General features: G+C 40.0%; 1 protein-coding gene across 1 annotated transcript in view; it reads right to left on the reverse strand.

The window, feature by feature from the left end:
- Window positions 1–13,626, reverse strand: part of LOC106947047 (leucine-rich repeat and immunoglobulin-like domain-containing nogo receptor-interacting protein 1) — a 174,891-nt gene extending 161,265 nt beyond the window's left edge. The window contains exon 1 of the mRNA XM_015031832.1: window positions 13,200–13,626. The gene's annotated coding sequence lies outside the window, so the exon portion shown is untranslated. The remainder of the gene's footprint in view (window positions 1–13,199) is intronic.
- Between the last annotated feature and the right edge of the window lie 10,422 nt (window positions 13,627–24,048).

Raw genomic sequence — 24,048 nt, forward strand, 5'->3', positions numbered from 1 at the left:
TTCTTTTTTCCCCCCCCCCTTTTAAATGCCAAGCCCCCTTTTAAATGGTTTCTTTCCCCCCCCCCCCCCCCCCGCCCCCAAGGAAGCCGGGGGCAGGGAAAGCAAATCTACAAAGTAGTACAGAGAGGAGAAGATCCAAGGTAGCTCGCTTTCTGCTTGTGATTTGCTTTAGCTTTGACAAGCTTTCTTGAGTATGAGTCGTACAAAGGAAAATGTAAATGTATAATGTTTGGAGTATTAGTGGCACTGAAGTGTAAAGTCATGTGAAAAGTGTAGAAATTATCATTCAACTTTTATAAAAGATATGTTTATTGTTAAAATTGTCTATGTTGTGACAGTGTTATGAGACAGAGAAGCTGTGACAATGTCAATCCGCTCCACCTCCTCTGTGCTGCTACTGCTGTCTGAAGAAATGCACCACTTCTGGTCAAAAACAGCCAATCAGAGCAAGGAGGAGGGTCTTAGCGCTGTCAATCAATCACGTGAACGTGCCGCTACATGTGGTAATGGCAGAGAAGCAACTTGCAGGAGAACCGTTTATCCGCTGTCATTGGTGGCCATGCTAACTAGCCTTAGCATTCCTGTGTAGCAGCTGTAGTGTAGCAGAGAGCATGTGCAGGAGGTAGAGGTGATTGGCCGCGCACAAACCCTCCCCCTGGCTCTCTGATTGGTTGTTTTTAGTTAGCACTGGGAGCAGAATATGTACTTTTTTTTTTTACAGATTATCTGGGAAAAAAAGATTCAGATACTCTGTGATTACCATATTTCAACAACCATGTAATTTTTTTTTCTTTTTTTAATAAAAGTTACATACTGCAGCTTATCTATCTTAATTTTATTTATTTTTTTCTTGCTAACAACAACATAAAAAAACTTGGTGCACACTGCAGCTATAAGTCTTTCAGATTTTTTATTTTTTTATTTTTATGAAGTGTATTAATGTGCAAAAACATTAAAAACAAACAGGCTAATTTTTTTGCACGTGGACGTTGTTACATATTTAGAGCAAATGCAGCCATTAGAGACATGGCTTAATCACACTGGGAGGTGAAAAGAGCAAATCATGATCCAAGTGTCCAGAAACAGGAATGCTTTGCATCAGACTCGCTTCGTGTGTGATAGATGAACAGGGTGAGTCCAGAAGGTTGAACCAAACAAATTGATACTCTCTCCTTGATTTTTAATAGTTAATTTTTTTTTTTAAGTATGTATCACTTTAATTTTCCATGTCTTTTTCCAAGGACTTTGAGGTTGAAACTTTTCTCCTGACGCACTGAACCAAAAATAGACCTCTGGGTGTATCATGTGTAATAATTGGAACTGCCGGCAGCTTGCTTCAGCCCGTGTTTTCACTCATCTCTGACGTTAATCATAGAGGAGACTGGAGCGCCGTCAGGACTGGGAAAGGATCCAGCAGCGACGCTCTCAGAGAAAGGCACCTCTCGTCCCAGCTGTGCTAACGCGCTAATCTAGCTCCTTTGAGCCTAAAATTGATCAAAAAACACAACAAATAAATACAGTTTCAATGGTTTAATCACATCTTTACTGGTATGTTTCCAAGCAAGCTGTGAGCGTCGCGGCTTCTGAGCTATTAGTAATGGAGAACGGTTTCTGAGGAGTGTTTCAGAATCAGCCACATTGCTGGAGGGATGACTTCTTAATTAGAACTTTTATTTTTTTCACCTATATTAGTCCTTGTGGGTGGGAAAGGAGCAGTTTTACAAAAAAATGGTTGAATAAGAGTTTCTATTTTAACACTTAAATGTAGTGGTGGTGAGTTTTTTGTTTGTTTTTTTGTGTTTAAATGGCCATACCGTAGGGTCAGTTGCCCAGGGCGGCATCTGAAGGGAAGCGCATGTGCACCAGATAAAAAAAAAATAGGACTGTCAGTCGATTAAAACATTTGATCAGATTAATCACAGTCTAACACTGTGATTAATTATGATAAATCGCTACACCTCATGTCAGCTAAAATCATAAGCGGACGTGAATGTTTTTGTCACTTTAGCGGGTAAATTTCTTCTGCATGTGAAGAAAATGTATTTTAATTTCTGCTAGCAAGCCACAGGAATCCACCTGATCCCCCCCACACTTAATTCCACCTGGGAAATCTTCGCTAGCCCCTCTGCTGCTAAACAGATAATGCTTTCTTTAAAAAAAAAAAAAAAAACTCATTATTACTCCTCTCTGCACTTTCACCAGCTGCTGAAACGCGTAAATGCTGCCAATTCGCAGCACAGTCAAGACAGGTTTTAATTCAAAATATATTTGTGCTTGTATTTTACATACGTTCAAAAGAAGGAGCGGAAACACAAAAATAATTGCAGACGGTGGAACACAGCTTAACAGAAGACTTGACTGTCTTGAATTATATAGAAGAATACACAGCGATTAGAGTAAAATATTTAACAAAATTCTTTAAAAAAAAAAAAAAAGATATGGTTGCATTTCGTTCAACGTTTCGTGAAACAATATGCATAAAATTAGAGCAAAGCAAACCAATTTTTAACAAGAGACGGTTTCATTCGGTTAGATTTTATGAAGGAACATGCAGAAAGAATAAAATTAGGCTCAAAGTTATATTGCTTTACTGCGTGTTCATGTAGTGCGTCTTAAGTAATTAAGAAAATAATTACTTTCAAAATAAATTAGTAAAGTAACTGGACTACTTTCTTTGGAAATTAATCAGTAATTAGTAACTAATTACTATTTCAAAGTAGCTTGACCAACACTGTTTACTGCATTAATCAAATATATCCTCTTCAAGCAACATAACTCTGCTGTAGTTATAAACTGTTAGCCCGCGTGCCTCCATTCTTTACGTGAAGCGTAAACGGCCGTTATTCAAGTGCATCAGAGCACCTTTTCAAGAGACAGCCGCCACATTACCGTCAACAAATGCAGCAGAGTGTTGTGTTCCAGTAATTACTGTGTACAGGGTGTTTTTATTTTTTATGGAGGCCAGACTTCATTAGGGAGAACAAATTACATTATCCATAACAGCATTAAACCTGATCATCATGTCATAGTTGCAAATGTGTTTGTCCGTGTTGTTTATGAGTTATGCCTTGGATTATTCTCTGTGGTGATGCTTTTTTTTTTTTTCTTGCTGTGCCTGTAGTCCAAAGGGAAAAGTGGAGGGATCTTGTGAAGGATGTTCAGTCATGAATATGCCAAAGATAGAAATCAGAATGCTCTGAGGCTTAAAGCTGCATTATGTAACTTCAATAAACAATATTTTTTATTTTTTTTTTTAACATATTTGTCGAAACTTTCACCATTTCATGACGGTACAGTGTGAACCAGATACTCTGTGGAGGGGGGAAAAAAAAGAAAAAGAAAAAAAATCGAGCTCCTCTGCCGCTTTCCTGTGGTCCTACAGCCATCTGCAGAAACACACCGCTCTCAATGAGGAAGCAACCAATCAGAGCGCACATGAGCTAATGGCGGAGAAACAATTTACTGTTACAGAGAAACTGCCATCAACGGTGGTAACATGCTAACTAGCCTTAGCATTCACTAATGCTACGGCATCAACGATGCTAATGTATTAGCTAAGGTATTAGCATAAGCTCTTTGTTGATGCTACGTTCAGCATTCATTAATGCTAAGGCTAGTTAGCATTGGTGGAACTAGCTGTAGCCTAGCGGAGAGCAAGATGGAGACCGTGAGTAACAAGTACATGAACGTCATTAGCAATGCTAAGACCCACCAACCTACTAGCTACAGTACCTGTAATCAATTTCAGATCATTTTAAAACAAGTCAAAAGTCGTTGGATGTATCAGGGTCAAAAATAGCAATCCTCACTGAAAACTTACTCCAGAAAACAGTATGTAAGGGAGATTGTACCTTTGATAAACTGAAGATTCAGGGCATTTTAGATTTTAGATCAGATATTCAGGGTAGCAAGTCAGCTTTAAAGAGACACTAAACTCCAAATCATTTTTTAGATAAGTTGTATTAATTGGGCCTTAAGATTGCCATCATTTTTTACTGTGCAAATTGTGACATTTTCATGGAAACATGCAATTTTGCAATACTTTGGCCTCAGACCACCTCAGTGCTGCCCTCTTTGGTTGAAGGGTGGCTACTGCAGTTGAATTTTCCTATTGGTCAGAAATGATACAGATACTCAGGATGGTCACTGCGGATCGATTCACATATTTAAAAAAGTGGCTGGAGTTGTTTGCTTTTATGTCCATTTTAGCTTATAAAAAATAAACTAAATAAAAAAAAGAAAAAATATGTTCAACATAGGAGAAAAGGATTGGAAAATTGTGAGAAAATGTAAAAACACATCAGCTCAGAGGTTTTGCTGGTGTGATGTTGAATCCAAACTACTTAAGGCTGTTGATACTATTAACTTTAAAAATGATTTTTTTTTAAAAACAGACTTTAGTGTTGTGGAGTTAATAACAGTGGCATAGATTTCTCACGCTGTGAGCAGTACATTTTTAACAAATAATTAACTTTAATTAAAATAAAATAAAAAACGAGACCTGACAATCGGAAATAATAACTGACTAAACTGACATTAAAATGCAACATTTAAAGCTATATAAATGTTAAATAATTTCCATTGTAGCTTGTTGGGTTATTCAGGTATTAACATTTATATTTCAGCCTAACGTTATTTCACCCTCAGTCTTTACTAAATGCTCAATCGCAATTTTCAGATACACATCCTCCTACAAAAGAGGATCAAACGTATAAAACAAATGTTGGTACTTTAGTTCAAACAACTATTTCTTTTAGAAATAAAGGTCACGACCTTGTGCGCCACTCAAAGTTTGCCAGGTCCAACATTTTGAAATAAAACAATCTGCCCCTGGCCAAACCTTGGGGGGGTAATTTCTGTTTGTCCTTGTTAGCAATCGCTCTCTTTTTAAAACCTTGAGCCTTTCTCCGTGTTTGTTTTTGTTGGTATCTTCTGAAGGTTTTTCTGCTGCGCTGCCAGATATTGTGGCTCACTTCATCTCTGCAAATTCAAACCTGGTGGGTTTTTTCCTAAAAAAAAATAAAATAAAATAAAATAAAATAAAATAAAAAATCCCTGTGCTCAATGCTGATTGTTCCAGAAAGCCCACTAACAAACAAAAACGCAATGATCAAATTGAAATGTTTCTGATCAGTGTTTCGACCTTCTCAAAGAATAAAAAAACCAACAATAAGGAATCACATGGTTGAAATAATAAGAAAGTACGTAATTAAAAAAAAAAAAAGTACTAATGTGTCTAATTAATGAGCTGACTTTGTAGAGCACTTTTCCGAGAATTGCACTGGAGCGATGTTCACTGACGTCCCAGTTTCACTTACTAATTTGAAAATCGGTTTAAAGGTGTTTCAAATGTTTGGTGACCTTTTTCTTAACAATGTCAATCTTTTCAAAAGAAGGTAGGCATGACGAGGTCGGTGATCATCGTTCCATAACTGTATTATGCCATTTTCAGTGTCACTGAAGGAGCTTCATCATTGCCAGCCTTTGGTAAAATTAGCTGGAAGGTTATCTAGAAAGCACTGACGATGCCTGGAAAATCATAAAATATTGAATCAAAATTTCCCTCAGAAATGATTCTCTCGTGCTCAGGCTTGGTGGTGTGAAGGTTCTGCTGTGATTACTAACAAAAATATCAAAGGGGCAGTATTATGTATTTTCTAGGCCTGTGGGGCCATTTAATAGCACAATCAATTAACTATGTGACCTTCAGTCTTTATAAAAATCCTCTATAGATCAAGCATAATGTAAGAAGAAATTTGACTTTGTAATTCAACGCCTTGAAATTGGGCCTCTGTCTCTTTAAAAACTCCTGTTCTTTCTAAAATGCCGCCTTCAGGAAGTCATCACAACATGGTTCCTCTGTTAACCCTCTAAAAACATTTTTACCAGTGAAAAGTATCTCATATAATGAGCTCAGTAGATGTTCAGTTCCACCAGGTGTTTGCTAATTGCTTTGGGCTAGTCTGAAGGAGCTGAGTGGGACAGGGCTGCTCTGTGAGGAGGAAGCTTGGAAGCTGAAGCTCAAGAGGAGGAGCTGGGTCTCGAAGGCGTTCTGCACAGCTGAATGGTTGCCATGGGAGATTAAAATATTTCTCAAAGATGCCTGAATGAACCAAAGCAACACTTCATGTATATTTTTATGACGAAATAAGACAATGTAAAGCTCAAAAAAGTACATTTTAGATAATACTGCCCCTTTAAAAAACAATCTTTCGTTTATAGGGCAAATATCCTTTAATCTTTAGACCAACACAGCAATATTGTTGGTGTTTAAATAGACGAGTTACTGAAGATTCACAGTTCTCTGCTTATTTCACGAAGAAGAAGAACAAAATTGCCTCGGTGACAACAGAAATGACTCTGAGGCAGAGTGTCCGGAGTGAAAACTGAGGCACACGAGGAGGCCTATTCATGCGATTTTGCCAAAAAAACAAAAGGTCACAGAAAGGTTGTTCTTTTCCTGAGAACGCAACGCATGTGATTCACTGCGGCGCACCCAAATGCACGAGATGAAAACAGTTCCTGCATTATTTATTTATATGAAAAAAATAAAAATAAAAATCTAATTTATAGTATTTACATTTACTCAGCCAGCCAGAAGAAACAGCAAAGGCAAAGGAAGAGAACAAAAATAGCAATCTCATCCTTCACAACTGGAGGGTTAACGTCTCTAACCCAGTTCTGGCTGACTCCAGCTTTAAGTCCCAAATGTATTTGCAGGTGTGAGGATTACAACGGCTTTACCCAAAACAACTTTAAAAAATTTTCTTTTTTTTTTTTTTGCTTGTATAAGTGTGATTACTAATTAACAGGGTGATAAAATAATTTAATGGGGAAAAAAAACAAAAAAAAAACAGAACAAGTTAAGTCCTATATCTGTTATGTGCAAGCGACAGAGAGGATGCAAACACGATGTACTAGGAAGTGGGATTAACGGCTTAGCCGGCTCTGTTGGGCTAAACGTGAAGGTTTTCGGCGCCCTGAAGTTGGCTCCGTTCAAACATGCGCTGAACTCCTCACCTGCTCCGGAGCGGTTTCTGTTCCGACTATCAGGTTACGTTGCGTGGAAGACGAGCGAGCGATTCCAGAGATTCCCGTGCATGCACGCCTAACGGGGTTCGGTATTTTTGCCCCAGTAGAACTCATCTTTATTCATTTTAAATAAATTTTTCCACAACAAATTTCTGAAGAGACATTTTCAGCACACCTAGCTTCAGACCGGGTTCCAAAAGTTCTGAGAGGAACGGAAAAATCAAAAGTCACTGACGCGGTTGTGACGCTTGTTGCTGGTTTTTGTTTTTCTAGAAATAGACGCCGTCTATTCTGTGCTCCTGTAGACGCACAGTATGTTAGGTTTGTTTAATTAAATTATGTAACAGAGGAATATTTTTATAATCTTCTAAAATATCCAAACAGCAAATACCGTCTTCCCTAAACAAAAGATTGCTAAAATTCTGCCATGGTGGTATGAATACAGACATCACATTAATATTCATTTGCAGTTGGGTTTAGTTTGTGTTTATACATCTAAACAAACCTGGTTTTTTTAAAAGACAGGATAAATCATGTTTCCTATTTTATATCCTCAACGCTTATATATTTATACTTAGCTACATTATGTAACTTTTACAAAAATATGTTTTCTACATATTTTCTAAAACTGTCACCATGACAGACTATAAGACAAATAGTCTGAGAAAAGATTGAGCTCCTTCTCCTCCCTGAGCTGCTATTGCCGTTTGAAAAAAATGCATGGCTCCTGGTCAAAAACAACCAATCAGAGACAGGAAGAGGGTCTTAGCGCTGTCAATCATCCTAGTGTACGCTTCAAAGTGTGCTAATAGTGGAGAAGCAAGTTACCGTTAAAGAAAAATTCTCATCTGCTGTCGTTGGTGGCCATGCTAACTAGCCTTAGCATTCAAGTCAGGCTGTGTTGTGGTGAATCATCAGAAGCGCAGCACAGAGAAAGGCAAAGGGTGTGAGCAGCATGTATGTTAGAGTGATTGACAGCACTGAGACCATCCTCCTTGTTCTGCTTGGTCGTTTCTGACTGAGTGGTGTGTTTCTGTAGTTATAGCACTGGGAAAAGGCAGAAGAGCTTGATTTTGTTTCACAGATTGTCTCATGTTATGCTGTCATGATAAAGTTACACACAGCAGCTTTACTGTCTGTACAATGTGAGCAAGGACAATTGAAGTCAAATTTCTTGTTTGTGTGCAAAACCCAGAAGAGCTGATTATTATTCTAACAATTGAAAAGCTAAATATGATCTTTTTTCAGGGCCCTGGTTGTTACCCAGGATAAAATGGAGCAAGATTTAAATACTCCTAACACTGTTGTTAGAGCCCATTACATCCTATTTACATTATCAGCAAAGTTAATTATTTGCTAATCAATACGCAGAGGGAAGATAATGGAAGAACTTCTCACTGTTTACTCAAAAACAGCTGAGCGGTGAGAGAATAGGATTCAGAGACATTATGTGCTTATCTTTGGCACATTACTCTGAAGTATTTTTATATCCGTTTTGTCATTGCAAAGTGCATTAATAACAAAATTACATTTCAAACCGCCGCTCCTTTGCAGCTTTGCACTGTCGCAGTGAATCTCTTTTGTTTCGAGGTCCTGCGTGTCCAATCGCCTCCGACCAAAACGCGCTCGGATGAGAGGCTCCAAATCCCACGGAACTTTTCGACTCGCGCGCGCCACCGCGGACACCATTAGCTGTCAATTGCTGTAACTAATTTGCCAACTTCATTTCATGCATCATGCTAAATTATGAAGCCACATCGGTAATAACCATTATTCGCTGTAATGACCATGAGGAAAGCTGCTGTGGAAGTTGAGGGAACGGGGGGATGAGTTGTTAATTTCTCATTTGGTGATGGGTGGTATCAGTGCTTCCTCGCTGTGGGAGGAGGGGCATCCACCGGCGGCGTGACTCACTCTTGGATGCAAGTCACCTGCTGCATGGCAAGTCGTTTTACCGCTGCAGAGGAGGAGATGAAAAAAAAAAAAGAAGCCTCCTCGCAGGGGTCTTGTGTTTTGTTTTGGAATTTTAAAAAGTGGATGCATTCCTTTAAAAATAAAAATAAATAAAATAAAAACACCAAATTAGACGTTCAGCTGTAAGAATGGGGTCTGAAAATACAGATTAAGGCCGGGGTGGCAAACTCGTTTCCATCTTGGCCCAGATCAAGATCATGAATGTCCTTAAAGGGCCGGTTGTGACAGAATGTCTTGATAAAACCCATTAAGAAGCTGAAACAGTACTGACAAATAACTGGCTCTGCATTCAAGGAGTACGTCCTAAATTGGGGTAATACTGAACATTTTCTCACATTGAAGTCATTTGGCAGCAGAACGGCTTCGGTTTGAATGATACAATAAAATCAAAATACACAACTTGAAGGTTTTATTTACGTGGCTCTACAGTCTACAGGGCCACATAAAAACTTAAGGTGGGATCTGATTTATTTTGCTTTAAGCTGCTTGACCAACATTTTCAAAATAAAAAAGGTAAAACACAATCTGGTTGATTTGACTTTAAAGAAAAAAAAAAACGAGGAAACACTGCTGCTAACCTCATACACTGATCATCACAGTTCCAATGTCATCTATTATAATGATTATTATTTTAATACATAATAATCATTGTGCCTTTAAAATATATTCCCTCCCTCTTTTTATTACTTTTACAAATCAAATATGGTCAACAAAAGATTTTAGACATAAAATAAGTGCATAAATATTAAAGTGACTGACCTAATTTAACAGAGGTCCAGTCAACTGGTGCTAGTCGTCTCACAATGAGTGAAATAAGAGTGTCTGAAATGTCTGCAGTATATATAAAAAAAGAGCTTTTCAACCATCAAACAAGACTTTTTGTTTGGTGGCTATTTTTTTATGAGCACCCTGGACTTAAATTGTAAAGTGAACATCAGCTAAATGTTGTGCTGGTTTTGCACTGCTGTGCTGAATGTTATGTGTTTTTGCCTTTCTTTTCTTTAGAATAACAGGTAAAACAAGGTGGTTAATTAATCAAGCTAGCCCTTTGGGTAGCTGTGTAGGAATATTGTTGCAGTTTGCCAAATGTACCGTTAAAACAGTGAGGATACTATCCTTCAGTGTGTGTTATTTTTCCTCTAACAAAGACACGCTGCTACTAGGAAACCACCAGGTTATAAAATATGGATTACCACTGCAGAATTTGAGGAAATACAAAGTTTTTAAAAAAAAGAGAACCTTGAAATTTAAAAGGCGATAATTCTGCTTCGTGTGTGTCAATGACGCCGCAAGTTGCACAAGAACGGAGCGGATCAGCTTGTAAATGCTATGGTGGAAAAAAAAAAAGACTTTTAAGAGTTTCTGACATAAATCTGAAGCATCTGAGTTTCACTCCAGTCGACCGTTGTCCTCAACTTTGTTATTTTTGGAAATCCAGACGGTGTTCTCTGATACGACTCAAACATTTTGCTGCTGCCACACGGTAGCGAAGCGTTGCAGCTGTGAGGCACTTTAAATTCAGGACTAAACTGAAGTTATAATGCTTTTCCAGCCATACTGACCCCTGGAAACACTTTATATCCGAGCCACACGTTCACACACTAATCAGTAGGAAACCTGGTGTTAACTTACCCAGAGGCGCATCGACATGTGAGAGGAGAAAACCCAAATCAAATCAACAGCGTGCCACAGTCGCCCCAAAACAGGGCCGGTTCTGGGCATGGATACATGAGGGGGCATCATTAGGCAAACATATTTATTAACATTGCTGACTTGTGTTTTCTTCATGGGTTTGGGGTAAACTGTGCCCAACACAACAACAACAACAAAAGCATACCGTAAGACCTTTAAAATAGATGGTCTTCCTCTAAGATTGAACAGCCAACAACATAACATTTATCTACTTGGATGGCCTTTATGCAGTTATAGATCTTAGACTAAAAACAAAAACCTACATTTCAAATAGGATCAACAAACAGTATGGCTACAGCAGAGTTTTGTTAGAAACTGAACACCTCCAACGTTTATCTTACCACTCCTGCTTTTCTACTTTTTCTTCCCGTCTTGCACAGCAGAGGACTCTATGCTCCTGTGGGGCAGCTGGCAGGATTGTATGATCTTAAAGCGTCATTGTGTGTCCTAATAAAGTTCTGAGAACTTGGACCTCTAGACTGCTGTCTGTTCTGCCAACATTCTGAGCCCTACAGGTTCAACCTTTCACTGCAGGGGCCCGGTCCTCCAGGACCAAGGACTGGTCTCCTGCAGCCTTTAGGTGTCTCTCTGCTTCAGCACACCTGGCTCCAATATCATCTCTCTAGAAGAGCTCTGACTGCATGCTAGTGAGGCAGTTTCACCATTTAACTCCAGCGTGGAAGACAAGGAAAATGTTGCAGGATCCTTTCTGTCGAGGGTTGCAGTTTGAGATCTCTGCTTCACTGGATCTACACCACCTCACTAGACCTCAACCTCCATCTCATCATTTATTCTGCACATTATCAGCTGTCTCACGCATTCTTTCATTTACAGACTCTGGTTCCAGAAATCCTATCCCCAAATCTATTGCACTTCCCTTTTATAAATGCATTATTTCCTTTTTACCTCGAGTCCTCTGCAAGGTTTTGCGAGAAAACTACCTACCCTCTGTTCTTTATACTACAGGCCTTCTGAGATATGTTGACCAACGAAAAGAAAAAGAAAGAAAAAGAACAAAACAGTCTCCTCTGCTGCTGTCTTCCTATTATCATTGCAAATGTAATTCCAGCTCCTCGCTACAACCGGTGAGAACACGAGTCACCGTGCTGCACCTGTATTTCAATATGCAGTGGGATCAAGCCAAAATTGGCTAAGTGCTAGGAAGGAGTCCTAAATGAAACAGCAGCAGAAGGTCCACCCAAAGTGGGGTAATTTGATTTATCTTTTATTATTTTCCCATCTCCTGGCGTTACCACAGTTTGCTCTTTTGAAATGGAAAATGTGATAAATATTGATGTCCCCTGCAAGAAATGCAGCCAGCGAGGCGCGAGGGTGCAGGTCTTTGGTGATCTATAGCGCTTTCCTACTCCAGTCAGAGAGAACCTGAAGGTGTGTGTGTGTGTGTGTGTGTGTAAACTGACCCCCAGCTGCCAAAAGCCTGGCAATCAGAAGAGGCTTGGCTGTCTATAAAGCTTTTACTGAGCTGTATTAAAACACGCACACACACTCACTCACACACACACACACAGTCTCATCTTCTCACTCACTTCGGTTCTCGTGTCTCCTGTCAATCTGTCTTCTTGATCCTTTTGTTCTCTTGCTTCCATCACTACTTTTAGTAACTAAGATCTCTCATTTCTTTCCTCCTAGCAACCCATTTTCTCCTTGTAGAGCTCAGAGACGAGAGAGGACAAGCAGAGACAGCCGCCGAGTTAAAAGCAGACATGAGCCAACCCAAAGCAGCTGAGTCAACTTCGCCGGGCTGGTAAAGTGAAAATTAGAGGGAAGCAAGTGTTCTTGATTGAGTAAAATAAATCAGCTAAGGTATACACAAATGAAATAAACAGGTGCTTAGTAATGGACTTATATGTTGAGGCAGGTCTCTTGGGAATTGGTCATAACTCTATGCAACATTGCCTCTCCAAAAATGGCTGCCAGAACAGGAAGTAAGCATCAAATATAGCGATTTGAGTCCAACTCTGCTGCACCAGACGCAGAAACTGTTGCAGAAAATAAACTCTCCCCGGTTTCATAAAGATGGAAATATCACCCACAGCTCGGCGGATTTAGCTCTGCACGCCCACCTATCTGCATCCATGCACTCGCCCTGGCCAAGCTGCTCCCCCGCAAGCACTCACGCAGCCAAAACTGCTCCGAGTCGCGCAGGTAGAGCATCGCAAAGTTGTCTGGGATGGAAGCTGAAAATACCAGCAGATCAATGCGCAGAAGCAGCGAGCCAGCGAACAACGCTCCCAGTGTCGGGAGGACAGTGAACGTCTCCCTGCTCTCTACCTGACTCTTTCCGCTAACCCAAAGGCAGATCCCCCCCCCTCTCTATCCGTGTCCCACTTAAAATGGCCAGCTCAGCTCAGTCTGACTGCTCCCCTCCATATGATAGCGTGCGCTCTGCGTTCACCTGTCAATTTGGGGTGACAAGTGAATTTGGGGGGGTTAGGAGGTCCGAGAGAAGCAGGCAGAGAAGCGAGAAAAGACAACCTTACCCAACGCCGTAACAGAAGAAATCCAAAGACTGCTCGTTTCCATTCACGGCGGCTGCTCATTAAATCCAATATGCTGGAGGAAGGATTGAAGATGCCATCTGAGATGCCGCCTCAAGAGGAGGAAAATGAGATTTCTTCAATGGAGCGATGTTGCAGCGGTGTTAACAAAAGTGATAAGTATGCATAAGGACGGGGTGGAGGGGATCTGATATCCAGTCCACGGCCGTTTCCCGTCAGCGGCGGAGCCACACGTGTACACGCGCTGACACATGCGGTCCGCGCAGAGAACGAGCGAGGGAGGGTGTATCCAGGCTGAGAGACTGAGGTGGGAGAAGGAAAAGTGGGATGGAGACCGGCAGGGGGAAGAAAAGAAAAAAAAAAGGAAGAGAGACACAGAGGAGAAGGCAGCTGATCCGGAAAAGAGCAAGGTGAAGGGAGGAGGAGGAGCAGCTGCAGCAGCAGAGGATGATGAGAGATGGGGAGAAGGGAGGGAGAGTCGATCCTTTCCGTCTTATTTTTCAGTCGATCTAAATAAAAGTGTTTGAACCTCACAGAGAGAGAGATGGTTGGATTATTTTGCCACATCTGTATGTGAAGGTACCGTCTGGGTTCTTCACCATTGGGATGCCCCAACCTTCAGAGTGTTGGATCCTATATATGATGGATGGATGGATGGATGGATGGATGGATGGATGGATGGATGGATGGATGGATGGATGGATGGATGGATGGATGGATGGACATGCAATAAATGTTGAAACACATTTCTGCATTTTGTTTTGACTTCTCCACACCTAGAAGATAACGTGTATCTAAAGGTTCTACCATTATATGTCAAAATTCACACAAACATATTTCTTTAAAGATTTCTTTTTTTGGCTCTTACTGGATTGATAGGAAAGTGGGTGGTTATTTAAAAAAATGGTAAAATTAGACCAAATCAACATTAATTTTAGATTCTTTCATCATGTTTAGACTTTAAAAACTGAACTGAATGGAATTTTAAAGAAACTTTAAAGAAACTTCGTCGATCTTGTCAACAGAACACAAGAAGAAAACAACTGACTGATTTATGTGATTTATGTGATTTAAAATCCCTCCTGACTCAGAAGAATTTCGCAAAAATCCACAAAGCTTCAATATTTAATGCTTGTGAAATGTGTCTAGACAAACTGTAGACGCTGCATAGTGTCTGGTCTATTCAAGTTTAGAGAAAAAAAAATTTGAATGATCAACAATCCTTTGCAGCTGTTTATTACTTTAATCTGTGTCTCAGAACATAAACAGTGAAAACAGAGCAACTTTACTAGTTAAAGGCTTTGATGCAAGTTTAACTCTCTCTGATGACGAATGCTGAACTCTCCACTTCTTCCCGTTAAATATATCCATAAGGTTGTAGGATTTTATTAATATGTTTAAATGCAAACGTGATATTTAAATGTTGTGTTTACACCTAGACAAAGATGTAAAAATGCTGCGGTTATTCAACCAAAAATGTTTCGCATCCTCCAATCACAAAGTTAAGCTAAGAGTCAATCCAAAACTATCCTAATAGGGATATTTCCTATTTCGTTTATCTCCAGATGACGAGATAAAAACTATAATATTTTGCTCTCTGCTTCAGCAGTCACACATCTTCTAAGTTTCGACAGCAAATATTGCAAATAATCTACACCGACGCATCCTTTGTAAAGTGCAACGGGCATCCCTTTGCTGATATGACTCACTCCATATAAATCCTACACTGATGACTCAATTCAATGTACAATTCGAGGCCGGGGTTTAGAGTATGGGTGGCATAAGCGGTCAGGACACCCCGCAGTGAAGAGCTTACAGACAGGATTAGGAATCTGTGGTAGTGGTGGGTAGAAGTCTCTGGTTATCGCTTCCCTCAGTGAAACCGTCAACGTCAGTCAGAGAGAATCAGAGGCTGAACTTACAGGATGAATACGACTGTCTTTTTATGCAAAAAAAAAAAAAAATGTTGATTAACACACATTGTGACAGATTTATTCTCCCTGCAAAGGCAGTCAAAGTGGAGGCATGGGATCCTTTAGTTTAAGCAGATTTGATGAACATTCGGAGAAAGCGGAGCAGACGCAGAAGCCGTTTCATGCGCATGAGATGAGATGTGGGGCATGTGGGTGAGATCCGGTTTAAGTTGGACACACCGCTGCAGCAATATTTTAGTTAATAAAAAAATATCACTAGTGTGACGATACATTCAGCGACAGAAAAAGATTAGGGCGACTAAAAACAACAAAAATACATTTCTGACTTTAATCTCAGAAAATTAAACTCAGGATTCACAGATTTTTTTTTTTTTTTCTGTGGTCCTTATCTTCTTCCGTACTCAAAGGGTCGTCTCAACTTGCGAGGAACTTAAAAAAAATCATTTTCTTTGTTTTAGTTTATATGGAAAGGATTTGACAGATCACATTGTGTTTTAAGGATTTTTTTTATAATGTGTAGTGGTCTAGTCCAAGTCTGACACGTCTGTGACTCAAATTCAGCTGCAAGAATTGCGACAAGGACCAGAAGGCCACTTCACAGAACTCGGCTCATTGTACTGATTTTAAAGTCTCTATCGCGATATATATTACTACTGATTTATCCTCCATTGTTGTCTAACCAAATGATTTGAACCAATTAGGTGTTTTTTTGTTTGTTTTGGTTTTTTTAAAAAAGGAGTTTAATATTATTCAAATCAGTTTGAGTAGTAAGTCCAGGAAACACAATCTTAGTTAGTCTGTTTGGGTTACAGTTTGCACTTCTAAATAATAGTGCAAAGTGAAAGCCAGCAGACATGGAGTCGATATTTTCAGATCATCCTAAGCCGGGTTGTTGAATTCATCTCCTGCTCGGCATATATAACTGACTTTGACACCCACATGCATTTTCTTCCCCCTCTTCTCTCTTTTGCCTTCACTGAAGTTTATGTAAACAGCAACATTACAGAAATATTGCACCGGAACCTTCTCCATCGGAGGTAAACAGGCTCTCCTCTGCAGGCTTATGGAAAAAGGTTGTTCCTTGTATCCAATCATACTCGGTCATGAATTAATAAACAGCTCCTCTAGCCAAGCCCTGGCTTTTCTTCTTCTTTTTTTTTTTTTTTTTTAACGTGAGACAGTCCTGGCTTTTACTGCAATCCGGGCATTTGCTCTTGTCCTTGTTTAGCATTTGCAGTGTTGTCCTCGGGGTAATGTGGGCACAAAATTGTTGCTCGGTGCATGACAGCTTTTTCCTTCCCCCTAGAAACCATTCTGACCCACCAGAAGTGTTCTGTCACTGAATTCCCAGTAGATCCCCAATCCCGGGAACTGTGGAACTAATGTGTGTGTGTGTTTGTGTGTCGGCAGAGAAAATGCTAAGCAGAAAGTCAAAATATTCAAAACACTGCATCTGTTGACATTAAAAGTAGTATTAGTAGAAGCTAATCTTACGTAAAACATTGTGGCTGAAGTTATTTTTATTGAAGATGAGCCTCAGGTTGCCCCAACCAGCTCCAGGTTTCTCTGGTTATATACTAGTTATGCAATTTTACGTATTTCTATCTGTTGGTGTTAGAATAAAAAATTGAACTCAACTCAATTCAAAGATACTATATTGATCCCAAAGGGAAATTAAATGTTTTATTTCATTAATTCAAAATTCTTCAGAGAGTTATTGTTGATAGTGATGGCTGTGTGCAACAGGGATCTCCTGTAGCAGTCTGTGTTACAGCAAATCTGAAGAAGCTGTTTTTCTGACAGTCTCATGAAGTGGGTTGGTTTGTCCATAACGTTCTTGATAGTAAAACAGGACTCCTATGTATCTTCTACCAGATTCTTAAAGGACAAATAGCTTAATTTAAGGTTAATTTAAATGAAGCTATTAACAAAGGGCAGGGCACTAACAAAAAAAGAGGAAAGTAAGATGAAAAAAGAACAACCAGAGTAAAGGGAAAGCAGAGGAGAGATATGACACGAGGAATAAGCAGAAGTAACGGCACATAAATAAGGAATAAGAGAAGGAAGGGGAAAAATGGATGCAGGACACAAGTATGCAAGGGAAAAAAGACAAAAAAAAAGGAAAGGAGAAAGAAAAACAGAGGGAAAGAAGACAGGTAGGACACAAGGGAGCGACAAAAGAACTAATTCAAGGAAGGTGGATAGAAAAGAAAGTGTGGTACGAAGAAAAAGAGAATAAAGGAAAGAAAAAAATGGCACATGGGATGTAAAAAAAAACAAAGAGAGAAAAAAGAGGGAAGACAGAAGGAGGGATCTACACAAATACTCTGCATCCAGTCTTCCAGGCAACTTGCAATAATGGATGAGCAAATATTCTGTCTGAGACAAACCTAAAAAACTTGCAGCTGGGTGCTGATAACAATAAATGACTCTTCCTTTGGGTTTTTATTGGCAGATATTTTATCAGCCTCCTTCCATTTCACCAATATGCACAAATCTGTAATATGTATCTAACATTAATATGATTTTAAAACTTATTTTTGGCATCAAAACAACACCAGAAATGCCTTTTTTTTTCAGCGTAAGACCCCACCTGTTTACTGCCAGGTGACACGAGAACAAGCCGTGTTTCCGACACCCGGCCCCCCGTCGGCGGACGCGGCTCTCCCTGCAGCCTTGTCTCATTAGCCTGACCTCTAACCCCAAAGTTTTAATAATCCACAGTATTATTACCTCTTGTGGCCCATGCATATTTATAAAGCCCTCATTATGCCATCAGTCAAAGTAATCATTATCCTGGGGCCCATTAGAGGGTGAGTTTTGGCCCCTTTTCACCACAGGGCTGTTTCTGACAGAGGCAGCCAGGATGAGCTTGGCAGCCGCCGAGACTTTGGGGGATTGCAGGGATCATGGGTGGCACTTGGAACCTGCACTTTCATAAACAAGCAACATGTTTCGATAAACACGCGGCCAGAAGAGCACGATGCGTAGAGGCACCGTGAAGATTCACGCGGCTACTCGTAGCAGAAGGAAGACGGTTTTGGCGAAGGGAGGCCGGGAGGAATTTTACTTCTCGACCCATGAAGGCAGTTTTTGCAAACCAGCTTCCTTTTCACTTCAATAGCGGCAGCTGTTTTTTTTTTTTTTTATGCACGTTTTGTTTCAAGACGAGTTCTGAGCACTTCTCCTTTCGGCTGACTGAAAGTCAAAGACAGGACGTTTGTTGTTGTTGTTCCTTTGTTGTGAGCTTCTGTTCGTAATATTTGCATTTTTATTACTGTATGATTAATTTCCCTCAGCTGGCCGTGCAACAGTTGGCCTGGTAGCTCGGCACAATGTTACAGTAAGCAAAGAAAGGAAAAAGGGGGCACAAGGCAATATTGCGGGTTGTGCGGGAAAAGTGAGATTAGCCGAGTTCTAAGGACCCAATTTACTTTTTAAATACTCTGAAGCATCGCGAGCGCAGGCCGAGAAATTGCACATTTCAGAGCTTTTGGTTCAGCGCCTTGTAAAAACATCCAAAAAGGTACGTTTTTATGTCCACATTTTGTCACGTTACACAACCTCAAACTCTGAAGCTTTTTCTTAAAATTTCTGCAAAAGAGATTCTCCAAACATTTTTGCTCTCGAGAATAAAACTAAAACAAACTGTAAAATTCAGACCATCTCATCTTTTGTGGTTTTTGTTTTCTTCTCCGTCTTTTTCCCACTAAAGTATCTGTGAAACCCAAGTTTGATTGCGACAGGGAATATTGGGGGAAAGGAAAACGATAATAAAAATAAGAGAAAAAACGCATAATTTTAATGTGCAACTGTTCTTTTTGTTTATTTTACAATTTTTTTTTATTGATGTTTGTTCTCTTCTCTGGTTGGTTGCGTGTTATTTTGTAGCTCAATACCTCCGTTTGTGAGTCCAATGTTTGTTTTGTATGGACCAATTGGTGAATTACTAGTAAAACCATCAGACCATTCACATTGACCGTAATTTCAAATAGAAATAAACTTAATCTCATCCTCACCTTTGCCCGCTGAAGTGCGCTGCGGTTGCGGTGTGTGTGCGCCAAAGCGAGTGCCTTCAGAATAGGGATTGATTCTGTCGTTAATTTGCTCCGGAATATGAAGGGTTTTGTCAGGAAAGCTCTCGAGGGTAATTCCGTCCTCACAATAGAGAGGCTGATTAAATGAAAAGTGGCAGCGTCGCACACAAAAGGTACATTGTGCATTCGGCGACGCAGTGATGGTATTATGGCTATTTTAGAGCTTTAACCTTCACTCTAACACCAAGGTTGTCATCTCCGCCTGCCACAGCGAAGAGGAGCTAAGTTGGGTCGGTCCCTGAATTTTAGTTTACACGGAGCGTCAAAAGAAATGGCGAAGAGTAAAGCTGCTTTGGTAGATTCAAGGCGTCGTGTAGATGTAGAGCAAGTACTGATGTTGGAAAACATTTTTTTTTATTATTATTACTGAAAAAAAAAAATTAAACTGCAGAATAATAACGTATGCTAATCTCAATAAACAATGGAAAAAGCTTTACTGGCATTACAAACATGCTTGTTAACACTGACCAGCTTTTCACATATTTCCCCTGGTATTCTGTCTGTCTGTCTTTGGAGATGAGCTCCAAGTCTTTAAAATTCACAAGCCCTGTTTGTTGCCACCTCAAAGTTTGTCATCATTCATATCCAGGAGATTTGAATCTGGCCGCAAAATGTAAAAAATTACCATCATTTAGAAGAAATGTGTTGATTCGCAAATGCAAACTGCAATATGGCTTTTTTTTAATGTTTCTTTTAGAGTAATGTCTTCCTCCTCGCTGAGTGACCTTTCAGCCCATGTTCAAACACAACATTTCAGCCTGGATAATGATGTCGTCTTACCAGCTTCTTAAGATCTTTTGCTTTTTGTTCTTGAATCGATTTGTACACTTCAGACCAGAACATATTAAACTACAGGATACAGAATCTGCCTCCCTGCCCATCATGTCTAATCGTACGCACAGTTGTGTGAACAGCACAATCAAGCAGTTGTTTTTATTAACTATATGTCGTGCAGGCAAGTCTTCAGTTGCCAGTGAGTATCTAAACCAGGGGTCCCCAAACTACGGCCTGCAGGCCGGATCCAGCCCGCCTCCTCATTTGGTCTGGCCCCCTGAACAATACCAGAGAGCATTCAGTGTTTTTTTTCATATATATGTGGATTTTTCTTCAACCACCAGGGGGGCTCTTGAGCAGATATGAAACTTAGTTTCCCTCAATGGAATATATACTAGTCAGTACCAGTCACCGTTTCGCTCACGGTTTTTTTCCATTTGCATTCTGGGTAAAAATCTATCTACAAACGCGAATATGTCGTCGGCAGTAATCCAATCCCCCTACCTACCCACCAACAAAACTTTTCTAAGGTTTCTTTCTCGAAAAACTAAGACCGGCCCCCGACCAGAAAAGGGAACAGTCATGTGGCCCTCACAGGAAAAAGTTTGGGGACCCCTGCTCTAAACTGTCGGCTTGCCCATCGTTTCCCCTCAGAATATGAACAGGTGTCACAGCATTTATGTGGTAACACAACAAAATCAATCATTTCAACATCTTGGAAAAAGAAAAACCTCTATCGTCAAAGAAAAAAAAAAAAGTCAAGGTGTCATGCTGTGCAAAAAGCCATTTTCGCCCCGTCTGCCAGCTATCAGTGTCCACAGACTCTCATCTGAGGCGTCGTCCTTTCGGGACCAGAGGGGATCAGTGTGGACATTTTTCTGTGGATGTCGGGTTGTGTGATTTCTAGTCACCTCTCTCTCTCTGATCATTGCAAACGAAACGTCGCATGGGCCAAAATTACTGAGTTAAAATAACTCACGGGTCAAGAAAATAAATGAGGGAAATCAAGCAAGTAAAGTACTTTTTTTTCTCTCTTTCAAAATGGATACTAGTCATTGCACATTTGCTGTATTAAAAGAAAAGCATCTAGTTCTCAGTTTCTTTTTGGGTGTCAATTTTACATTAACATTTGAATGTTACTGTTTTACATCCTACAATACTTGAGGGTAAAAAGATCATGTTTTCTGCGCTGCGGCGGTAGAACAATTCTGTTAAAATGAAACATGGAACTGTAGGTTACATTCATTTAGTGCAGAGCGTCACAGCAAAGGGAAAACAAAGAACTCACAACAACTCGTGTTCTTCTGTGTGTCAACTACTTTACATCCAAACATGGTAAGGTTCTCAAAGTCAAGCTAGCTTAGCTGACCTACTGCTATCGCCCTTGCAATTGTAATTAAAACTTTGTATTGGCCGGTGAAATGTGATGCCTTTGGAATTTGTTTTCTAGTTGTCCTATTGATAGCAAAGCCTTTATCTTTGAAATATCACACATACATTTAAGATTTAAAGCGTTATGTTGATGGCTAAAACCAATGGTAGTCATCGTTGGTTTCTTGGGGGGGTTTTTTGCACCTTAAAAACGGCAACATGTCATTTTTAAACTGCATTTGGAGAGGCAGCAAACAATCAAAGAGCCACAAATGTCCCCCGGGACACTTTGGACTCCCCTGACAGAGAGCATCAAGTTCAACAAAGGAGCGCTACAAAAAGCAACAAGCCTAATAAAACCAAACCAGCTAGAGCATAACAAAGTGTTACATCATGCTAACGAGGATAATTATTGAAACCGGTTTTTTTTATGCTTCCTCTGACAGTCTGATGGTGACGTCTTCGTCTCTATGAGGCGCCGTCGTTCCTTTGGTCTCATCGCCTTGCTTTCCCATAGTGTCTCTTCTGTGGATTTTACAGTCTAATAATCACACACACACACACACAAAAAAAAACTGTCAGGGTTAGTCTTTTATGTTTTCCATTGTGACGACATTAACAGCTAAAAAAATGAAAGTCTATTCTGTTCTTTTTTTTTATACTCAATTCGCTTAGTAAATCCAAAAATAGGCTTGAGGATGAAAAGAGTCTGGGGCGAGCGAGCCTTTGATTTCAGTCTGAGGTCCAGTTGTGTTTACATTCCATAAAGTGCTGAGGCCAGACTTGACTCAGAGCTTGTCTAAAGCAGAATCATCACACTGAGTGCAGCAGAACGTCTGATAGAGCTGGATTTTGTATTTTACCGGAGGAAGAAGGTCACACAGAGTGCCTTCCCAAAGGGGTTGGTCAAATCGGTGCCAATGTTCATTCTGCTGCACCACAGCCGTGTCAACTTTTAAGGGTAAATGTGTGTGTGTGGTGTGTGTGTGTACTTCTATATACTACATCAAGAGGACCATTTTCACAAAATTTCTCAACAGAGAGAGTGAAAAGGGAGGATTTATTTTGCACTTCTACTGTGCTCTACTAGTTAGATTTAGAGGTCAGATGTGAATTACGTTTTGGTTATGGTTAGGCACAGACTAGTGGTGGTAAGAGCAACAGGAGATGTCGAAATTAGGCAAAAATGTAGATACTAAAATGAATGGAAGTCAACACAAAGTCCCCAGTTTGCATAGAAGTACAAGGATATGCATGTGTGAGAGAAAGAAAGAGTCTTAAATCCTGAAGCCATACCCTACTATCCCAAGTTTCCATATGCGTGTGTGTGTGTGTGTGTGTGTGTGTGTGTGTTACACTGCCATGGAAACACATGGACTGACTGCCTCTGGGTCAGTGGGCTCTCACCGCTGCAGACCCCTCACTTTCTGCAGACTACAGCTCACCACACTGAGTCATTCTGATTTTTGAGGTGAAGAGATAAAATAAATGACATGAGATTAAATATTTATCAAATGACTAATAACGATTTAGCTAAAAAATAATCATTTTCGCATATATTTATTTAGTGAAAAAAAAAAAGTTTTATAGATTTTTTTTGACAAATGCATCTTCAGGTGAAAATAGATTGTATGAAGTTTGGCGCTGCTTCTAAACTGTTTATGAGAAATCTACTGCTATTGTCTTTGAGTATCTTCCCACAACACTCCTCTTTTTAATGTTATTATTTCCATACATTTTTGGTGGATATTAATTTTAATCGTCATCTTAAATGGCGTTATTCATTTGTACCTTTTTTCTACTTTGTGCAAATGATATTTGTTTTACCCCAGTTTAGTTTGTCTGCTGCCTGGGGATTTGTTTGTGGGTTAAAGTCTGTTAGAATTTGATTTTGTATCATATGTATCAATATATTGCTAATAATTAACAAAAAGACAGTATGTGGAGTGCATGAGTGTTTATTTTTCCTTCAGGGTCCTATTAGGGGCTTTGTAGAAACATGCCTATTAAAAAAGAAAATAAAACTCCAGACCATAATTTTAATTTGAAGGGCCCGGTTCTATGATGAGCTCAATACAACTGACCCGATTGTCCCCCCCGCGCTTTACGCTCCTCCATCCAACAGAGCGGTGTTACTGCTCTGCCCTTGATGATGTAGGAAAGGCCAGGGGAAGTTTGGAGGTCTGAAGCTATCGACTCTTCAGAAGGTTGTGGATCTCTGGGGACTGAACGCAGCATGCTCTGACCCTGCTTTGGAATTTCACAGGACCCGCCGCTTTGTGGCTCAGTTGCAGTAACTTCCAGTCGCTTCCACTCTGTTCAAGTGGCACCAAAAGTTGAGAGCGGATTATTTAGTAGTGAAGAAATCTCATACCTGGACCCCTGCATGGTTAGCTTCTGGACTGTATGCACGTGTGGACATGAAATTACATGGGGCGAGCGTAGATGGTTCTGCAATCCCCAGAACCATCTGCGCTCCACAAATCTGGACAAACTTCCAGAAACTTCCAGGTTCCTATAAATCAAGGCTAAAACCCCCATCTGTTGGGAGGGTGAATACTTTTGGCAATGTAGTTTATGCATCAAAAAAAAAAAAAAAAAAAAAAAGCCAAAAAAAAAAAAAATCCAATTTTTACAACCATTTGGCTAATTTTG

This window comes from Poecilia latipinna, unplaced genomic scaffold (assembly GCF_001443285.1).
Source record: "Poecilia latipinna isolate Pla-1442-1.1 unplaced genomic scaffold, P_latipinna-1.0 Scaffold219, whole genome shotgun sequence".
Taxonomy (NCBI): domain Eukaryota; kingdom Metazoa; phylum Chordata; class Actinopteri; order Cyprinodontiformes; family Poeciliidae; genus Poecilia; species Poecilia latipinna.